Below are 9,406 nucleotides of genomic sequence, written 5' to 3' on the forward strand. Positions count from 1 at the left end.
CCTCAGTTTCCCCCTCTGCGGGATGGGGATGATGACACTGATGTCTGTTGTGAAGCATGCTGCCTTGCCAATGAAAAGTGCGAACTAGGAGCTAGACAAACGGGGTGGATAAGAGCAGAAGGCTTCAGGCTCACACAGGCCCCCAAACAACCCAGGCCACTGGTGTCAACCCCTGGCTGTTGCCCAGTTCGCCAGAGCTGGCCGACTTGCGAGGGAGACTCGCCACCTGCTGGCACCCTGTGGAAAGAGCAGACGTTACAACAAGAATCAGACAGGCAGCAGCCGCAGCCTAGAACAGCCACCTCATACACACCAGCATCAAACGTGAGCAGTCCTAGCACGCAGTGACAGAACAGGCCGGGGTCTGGCAGCCTGCCTGACGGCTAGGCAGTATTATCACATTATCCCACGCCTCACTGGAGGATCTCAAAGCACTTTGCAATCTCAGCCCTTCCAGCATCCCTGCAAGAGCATGAGTATAACCCACCTTATCGATGGGGAAACTGAGGCACAGAGTTAAGTGACTTGCCCAGATTCACAGAATCAATGACCCCAGGAGCTGGGAATAGAACCCAGGAGTCCCGGCTCCCAGGCTCCTAAGCTGTACAGGACACTGCCTTTGCATCTAAAGATAAAGACTGTCTACAAAAAAGTGGATCCTGTTCATTTTATTTAAAAAAAAAAAAAAACATGCAAAATGCATTTAATTTCTTTTTTATTGCAATGCGATACAAAGCTTCTGAAGGTCTCACAGCCAGTTTGTCCAGACAATCTGGCCTGTGATATTTCAAATCACCATACCTGTTTGGTTCCCCGTGCTGCAGTGAGCAGGAGGAACTATCTCCATAAATAGGAAGTGTCGTCTAGCAGTTAGGACAGCAATCCTGGGAGCAGAGACCTATTATATCCAGGGAACAGAATTCCTTTGAACTCTCTTATTGTTCGATTATACACCATCATTATTTAAATGATGCAAAGGCATGGGAACTAGGGATGCAGGGGGTGCTGCAGGTTTTACACGGGGCCCTGGTCACCTGCCCCACGCCCCACTCCCCATCCACTGGCCCTGTGCCTGGGACTCCGTGCCCGGCACCCCGCTCCTGGTTCCGCACCTGGGGCTCTGCTCCTGGGGCCCCGCTTCTGGGGCCCCAGCCCCGCTCCCCGACTGCTGGCCCTGTGCCCGGGGCCCCGCTCCTAGTCCCGCGCCCCGCTCCTGGGGTTCTGCTCCCAGGGCCCTGCACCCAGTCCCCTACTCCCAGGGCTCCGCTCCCGGCCCCGCAGCTGGGGCTCCACTCCCAGGGTCCCAGTCACCAGCCCCGCACCCAGGGTTCCACTCCTGGCCCTGTGCCGATCCCCAGCCTCAGCCCCCTTACCCCTGTCCTGGTCCCCCTGGAGACACAACCCTGCTCCCAGACCCAGGAATAAGGAGGGGCAGGAGGCAAAAAGTAAAAACTGCTTTCAGCACCCCCACTATTAAAAGTGTCCCAGCGCCGCTGAAATGATGGGAACTCTAACTGTGCCTGTCTCTTCCATACAGCCAGGCCTCCTCCCTCAGCGCTCTTACTCTTTTGCCTTTGATTCCACGTTCTAAATCAAAACACAGCTCTGCTCCTCAGTGACTCTGCAAAACCACCTCTGGAGGGACCCGGGCTGCGTGTCTCTCAGGGACTCCCGATCACACCCGCCCTGCTTGCAAATAACACAATTCCCCCTCCTGCTGGAGAAAGAAGCTGGATTCTTTCCTCCTTACTCATCATCACCAGTTCTAGAGATTCTGCTCCCCAAATCCTGGCTTGTTTACAGCTGTGCGGCCCCTTCACAGACAGCGCAGGTGGAGCAGGTTAGCCCGGTGACTGGAACTTTGTCAGCAATTTGCTTGATGCTGCACAAGAAGGCATAGGCTCCTCCGAGGCCCAGATTCCCACTGATTTCAATGAGAGTGAGGCACCGAAATACTTTTGAGGATCTGGCTCCAATTCACTCTCGTCTCCCTTTGTTGGCTCTGCAGGGCTCAAAAGAGCAAAGAGCAAGAAACATTCACCATAGTCCCTACTCTCAGGAGATGTGGCTCTGAATCCAGCCTCGGTGCGGGTTTGTTGGGGAGGAAGGTACCACATTTGCTTACAACTCCATGTCCAGAGGTGATCACTGATTCTGGGATGCCCCATTTCGGACACTGGGCCAGATTTTCAAAGAAGCTGGATGTAGTGAAGCTGGTGGGGGATGAGCATCAATTACAGGTGGGGAAACTTGACAAGCTGGCCTCTTGCACCTGATACCCACCCTGCCTGGCTGAGGACGGGGAGCCGCAGGTCGTGGGCCATGCCAAATGCCAGGCAGTAGGGTCCAGATCCTCCAAGATGGGAGTTAGGCACCTAAATATCTTTGAGGATCTGGGCCTAGGTGCCTCAGGTTGGACTCCCGAAAGCAGAGGCCCCTTGCAAGCAGAGAGCGCTCCAGGACAGTTTAGCCAGCATGACCTTGCAGAGTATGAAGAGGCGGTTGAAGTTAGTTCATGTACTTGGCCACTAGGAGGCGATGCAGGGTAAAAAGCCTCTCACTTCTCGAGCACACTGAGTTCACCAGGAGGTGCTTTTATCTGAAGCTTTCCGGGGCTAATGACATGATGAGCCCCTCCCCACCCCCAGCAGCTGCTGAGACATCCTATCTCCTGCTGCTTGTCAAGCGCTTTGAGATCCTCAACATGAAGGGTGCAGAGTCAGGGCTTAATTTGTGCCAGGCCTAAGCCCCGGCACCTCTAGGCTTGGCAGTTCATAGCCCCCGCACTTGCTGCGTCAATTAGGAGTATAAAAGACTTGCTTGAGCCCTGATGCCTCTTTCATTACAAATTAAGCACCGGGCAGAGTCCTCATGATGAGTATTAATAGGAGCTCCCCTGAGCAGGCACAAGGCAGGAAGTTGCTGCCAGAGACGTGATGATGATTTATGATGTGCATTATTGTAGCGCCCAGGACCCCTGGCCAAGGACCAAGACTCCATGGTGCTAGGGGCTGGACAAACATTGATCCAAAAGATGGTCTCTGCCCCAAAAAGTTTACAGACAAAGCCTCCCCACCGCCTCCCCCGAGTTTCCTACAGGAGGTGTGGGAGCTCCCAGGGGGATCTCTTAACTACAGCCCAGCATTAGTGAGAAAGGTAAGTTCTGCAGAGGAGAGATGTCCCTGGGGCAGGGAGGCAATGTTTTGTTTACAAACAGAGGCAAGGTGATTAAGATAAGAAAGGGCTGGTGATTAAATTAAGGATCTGGAAGTCTAGCCTGTAAAATAGGAATCCCTAGGGGGAGAGGAAAAAAGAAAAGGAGGACTTGTGGCACCTTAGAGACTAACCAATTTATTTGAGCATAAGCTTTCGTGAGCTACAACTCACTTCATCGGATGCATGCAGTGGAAAATACCATTGAATACATCCGATGAAGTGAGCTGTAGCTCACAAAAGCTTATGCTCAAATAAATTTGTTAGTCCCACTGAATGCATCCGATGAAGTGAGCTGTAGCTCATGAAAGCTTATGCTCAAATAAATTGGTTAGTCTCTAAGGTGCCACAAGTACTCAGTTTCACTCTTGTTGAAGGTCAGTTTCTAGTCTATCGTTTATCGTGAGGTAACACACCTAGAACCCAGGCAGGTGCAGGGGAAACTCACGGGGCCTTGCCCTAGTAGGGTGTTTCCAAAGTTAAATGATCTAGTCCAAGCTCAGTGAACTGGAAAAAAGTGATAGAAAGTCATCTAGATTTTTTCTACAACTGTATTCGAGAGCTAGTAACAAAGTAAGAATATACATTAAAATTTTAAACCTAACCAGTGTCCCTTAAGTGGCTTGGCACGAGATGTGAGAACATGTTAATATTAAAGCTGAGTGGGTCTGATATTTATTTAATTCTCTCTTTATATAGGAATTAGATACAATGCTCCTGTCAGCTAATTTCTAAGTTATCTGAAAAAAAACAAAACAAAAAAACCCCTTGAGTTTTCAGGTGCGTAAGTAGCCCCTGGAAACATGGTTAAAGTTGCCCCACCCCCATCAGAGAAAATTTGATACGACGTCCCTGATTGAGGTGCCATCTCTCGTGTTACGGTCAGGGCTATATTTAGAATGGCCTGGGTTTGAACACACCCCTCTTGGTGCTTTCTCCACCTCAGTTTAGCTGTGTACAATGAAATCCCCTGGCTGTGGTTAAGGGTGGCCTAGTGGGCTGACCATAAGCTTGGGAGCCAGGAGATCCTAAATTCTAATCCTGGCTCCAACCCTGCTGCTCCTTCTGGAGCCTCTAACAAGTTATTTGGGCCCAGATTCTCAAAGATACTTAGGTGCCTAACTCCCTTTGAAATCAATTCGAGTTAGGCACCAAAACACCTGAGAGGATCTGGGCCGCAGGCTGAAATGATCAAGTTTCTACCCACCTTTGGGTGCCTCAGGCCAGGACTACATGGCAAACTTCTGCTGGCACAGCTGTGTCGGTTGGGGTATGAAGAGGTGGGGTCCCTGACTGACACAACTGGGCCGGTAGAAATCCCTAGTGTAGACACAGTTATACCAGCAAAACTGCAGTTTTGCCAGTCTGTCTTAGTCCACTGGGAGGGACTGGAATATTGGAAGCAGCACAGTTTGGCTGGTATAAATTGCGTCCACACTGGGTGTACATTGCTTAGCCAGTATAGTACACCAGCGTAGCTCTACCACCAAAGCCTTGTAAGTGTAGAACTGGCCTCAGATTTTGGGGGCTCAGCTTGTGACACCTTAGGGAGGCCTGATTTGCAGAAGTTGGTGTCAGTGGAAGTGCTCCGTGCTTCTGAGAACTAGGTCCCTTAAGGGGTCTCAAGATGGGCTCTCAAACAGGGAGGCACTAATGATCAGTGGCCACTCTTGAAAATCTTGGCCCAAACCTCCCTGCCAGATTCATAGAATCTCAGGGTTGGAAGGGACCTCAGGAGGTCATCTAGTCCAACCCCCTGCTCAAAGCAGGACCAATCCCCAATTTTGACCCCAGATCCCTAAATGGCCCCCTCAAGGATTGAACTCACAACCCTGGGTTTAGCAGGCCAATGCTCAAACCACTGAGCTATCCCTTCTCCCCTACCGCCCCCCACATTCGTGCAGGTAAAAGACTTTGTAACACACACACACACTCTCTCACACACACACACACACACCCTTTAAAAATGCAGAAATGATCATTTGAAGTAGCAACAACAGCAATACGGGTCTAGTTTTGAGTTGCTCGAGCTTATCATTTCTGCATTTTTAAGGACAGGTGCTTTACTCGAAGCAATGGCTCGTGTGCGCTGTCAGTAAAGAAGGGGGGATGTTTTCATGCTTTGTAACGATCCTGTGTGCACTGGTTCTTCGGTTAATACAGAGAGCCCGATAATGCAGGGCTGGATAAACAGGGTTCTACTGTATTTAACTCAAATGTCAAACAGATACTGGCAGGGAAGCTCTTTGTTAAAGATTCAAAGTCATTTAAGGCCTGTGAAATCTCCCGGTCCACTTCTCTAGGTCCTCCAAGGAGAACTTCAGCGAAAACCGACAAAATGCATCCCTGCCTCTGAGAGAGTGAGTGAGTGTGAGAGTGTGTGTATGAAAAATCTTCAGGCCCTTCTTTAGCCACGACAAAGAAGCCTTGAAGAAGGACACAAGCCTCGTTTTCCTTGCCTTCCCAGGTCCCCTTTAAACGAACCTTGTGGCCATCGCCAGTAGCCGAGAGGCTCTGGCTGAAAGCAAACCCAAGGAGCGGCCACGCTGCTTTCCGCAGCCCCGTTTGACCTGCTCCTTGGTTGCTGTGTAGCCCTGAAAGGACAGGACGCTGAGCAGGAGCGCGAGGCTCTGTTTGCACTCCCAGGGCCAGGCTTTGGGCTGCATGCTTCTCTTGCTGGGACAAGGGCCCGGGCTAAACAAACTCTCCAGGTTTGTCCCAGGAATCCCGTCCCCGGTCTTTGAAAAAGGAAACAGGTCAGTGGGCAGAGAGCAACATAACCTTTGGCAAGTTGTATGATGATGTGTCTAGGGAGATAGGGAACAATGACACAACAACACACCCAGGGCCACGTGATCAGAGAAACACAGAGCGAGCCAGCCGCTGACTGAAGGGAATGAGCTGCTGTCAACCAGCCAAAGAGCTGCTATGTTAGGGGTCTGTCCAGCAGAATTATTCCATGCCTAAACTGTACCAGCCACTGGTTACATACAGTTCTATGATCTGCCTAACCTGTAGCAGATTCTGCTGAGGAGCCAAATGAGAGATGGGCTCAAATAACATCAGAAGAAAACCTCACCCCTGAACCTTTCTCTGACACTCCAGCCGACCTCAAGCCCAGAGTCAGTTTCCATCCTGCCACGGCAATGACAGCCCCCGACAGCTGAAAGAGGAAAGACTTTGCTTAGGTATTAAACACTGGCTCAGAGGGACTGACCGCCCCACGTAGCCTGAGAATGGGACTGATTTTAGAGTCTTCATTACTTGCATCGCCCCGGACTCTGAGCATGACCCAATTGTGCTAAGAGGTGCTGCACAGATCCATCATAAATTCTCAGAAGAGCCGGTCCCTGCCCTGAAAAGCTGACAGCCTAACTAGCCTGAGAGTGGGAGAAGTGAAGGAGCATCCCTATTCGGCCCATGGGGAAGAGAAGCACAAAGAGATTAAGGAATTTGCCTAAGGTCACAGTGTGGCAGAGGCAGGAACTGAACGCAGTTTCCAGACTCCCAGGCCTGGCCTGCACCATACAACTGCCCTCTCTCAGCAACGTGCATCCCAGAACCTTTCCCTTGCAGGTGGTTCTAATCCAGCCCAGGTCAACACTAGCAGTGAATGAAAACTGCCCCCCCCGTGAGAGGCCATCAGAGGGTATCAGCCCAGGTGTGGTGTCAATTGGCAGGCGGGCTCATCTGCCCCCAGAGCAGGGGGGTCAAGGAGCGAATGGGCGACGGAGACAGAAATGTTCCCTTCCCCCCACTTCCCAGAGGAGGCTGCTGCCTTGCAGTGCTGAGATTCTGCCAGCGTCTGGAGTTTGGAGCGCATGCTATTTACTTACTCCTGGGTTTGCCTTCTCCTTGCCAGTCTAGCACCCCATGGGCTCTGGGCAGAGACTTTAGAAGTACAATTAATGATTAGCGTTATTGTTGCTATCAGTTCTGCTTCCTTCATCCCCAGCCCATCAAAGACCTTGGGGACCGTGTGGAATAGTCCTCTGGGATGCCTTCCTCGGGGTGTGTCCCCCCAGCCCAGAGCTGGGCAGGAGGAGCAGGCCGCTCTCTGAACACTTGTGCCAGGCCCTGGAATGCTTTGAAGGTGCCGAAGCCTCCGCCAGGGGATCAAGCAGCTACTTCAAAGCAACCCCCAGCCTCTCAGAGCTCTTTCAAACCTCCACCCAGAGAGCCTCCCACTCAGGGCAGTGAGGAGCATTTGCCTGTTTGCAGAGCACTCGGCAGGCTTTGCAAACATTGGCTAATGGATCCTCCAGGTGTGATTCGCCCCAGGTCACACAGCAAGATGGGGGCCGAGCCGGGCATGGAACCCAGAAGTCTTCACTCCCGGGAGTGCCCGTCCGGGGTTGGCGGCTGTCCGGCAGGACACCGGCCTAGAGACGATTGGCATGGAGATTCCAAGGGTCCTCAGTGACCAGCTTCTGCCTCTGCTGATTGATTGTCCCGGCAGGATTTGGGAGCAGCTGGCACAGCGCTTCCTCTCCAGCTCACAGGCTGGGGTGGCTCAGTGCCAGTTCTTGGGACAGGTCTCTCCCCCTTCAATAGCACTGGCATCTCTAAAGAGCTCAGCTAACAGGAGCGGGAGGTCGAGCTGCGTGACCCCGGAGAAACAGCCACGGTAGGGACAAGGACAGCAGCAGGGAAAAGTGCAGGGAGGAGGAAGGAAGGGTCAAGTAGCACCGGCCTCCGGTAGGCTCAGCACATGCTCCCTCAAGGCAGCTCAATCCTGACCTGCCGCATCCCTTGCTGGTCCCGACTGGGCCTCCCCATGCCCTGCCCCTGACCCCTGCCCTGCAACCCTATTTTCTAGGCCAACCTGAGCCCCTTGTGCAGCTCTGCTGGGGCCCCCAGTGCTGGAGCTGCAGCCCCTCCACTCTTCCAGGCCAGGGTGCACCCAGCCAGCTCTGTGCTGGGGAAGGGCAGGGAGGCTGAAGGGCGTTAGCCTTGAGGATGCTAGGGTAGGATGTGCCCATTAAATCCATTTCATTTGGGGCTTTTTGTCCCAGGATTTGCATAGGAGGCGAGGCGGCTTCGTTAGCCCAGTGCCCCGCCAGGCCCCCGGCAGCTAGAGCTATTACACGATACGTCTTCTCTGAGCGCTGAACATTTCCCGGTGCCCTTTGGAAGGTGGCTGACAGTCTGGAGGGACTTTGAAGCCTCTGCTTGGTACTGTACAATTCTCCCACTGCTGCCTCTATCCCTCCCCTGACATGCTGCTTCTCCCTACGCCGCTCACTCATCCCCTCTGCCAGGCCCCCTTTTCTCCCTTTGGCTCATTCACCTGGCAGAGGGGCTCTCTGGCCGCTGTCCCTTTCGGGTCCCGTCCCGCATCACAGCTGTCACGCGCTGGGATGGGAGTAGGGGCAGCTCCGGGCCCATGCATTGCTCTTCACGCCTTGATCACAAGACCCGCTCTGGTGTCTCACCACTTTGTTAAGGACGGTGACAGATGCAGCCAATTTCACAGGCTAAAAAACAGGTTTTTTTAGCTCCCGTCTGTCAGATCCACCCCACAGAGCAGCACGAGCTCAGGCCATAAACCGGTTTCACGGCTACGTCACAGACCCCAGCCCTGGTGTGCAGGGCCCCAGAGTTGGCCCTCCAAACTTTGGGAAGGTTCAGATCCTGATCCAGCTTTATTGGGAGGGGGGCACAACTCCCAGCACCCTCAAATATGGGGAAAGCTGGGATCTGTATTGGAACGTGGCAGCTAAGGGCTATTTTTAGATAGATAGGGTAAAATACAGGGAACTGGAGTTGGGGGCAGCTGCCTCTAGCCCTGGTGCTGATTTAAAGCCAGCCCAGCTAGGTCGTGACAGTGGCAGGTATTTGGGGGGCAGTGTGGAATCTATCTACATTGCTCATAGGGGCCCCCCCATTGCCACAGTGCCTGAGCAACTCACAAACTGATAAATCTGTCACATGGCCCCTGGGAGGTAAGGAACTATCCGGATCCCCTTTCTACAGAGAGGAAACCCAGGCCCAGAGAAGTTTAACTGACTTGCCCAAGGCCACACAGGGAGTCAGCGGCAGAGCCAGGAACTGTGCTCACATTTCCCGATCCCCAGTCTGGTGCCTTAACAAGACCAGCCAACCACCCACAGAGGTAGGCCATTCCGCTCTCTGCAATAGGACTGGAAGAGGGTGGCCTGCATTCCTTACCTACAGCGTCCTCTGCCAGACC

Source organism: Natator depressus, chromosome 19 (assembly GCF_965152275.1).
Source record: "Natator depressus isolate rNatDep1 chromosome 19, rNatDep2.hap1, whole genome shotgun sequence".
Lineage (NCBI taxonomy): Eukaryota > Metazoa > Chordata > Testudines > Cheloniidae > Natator > Natator depressus.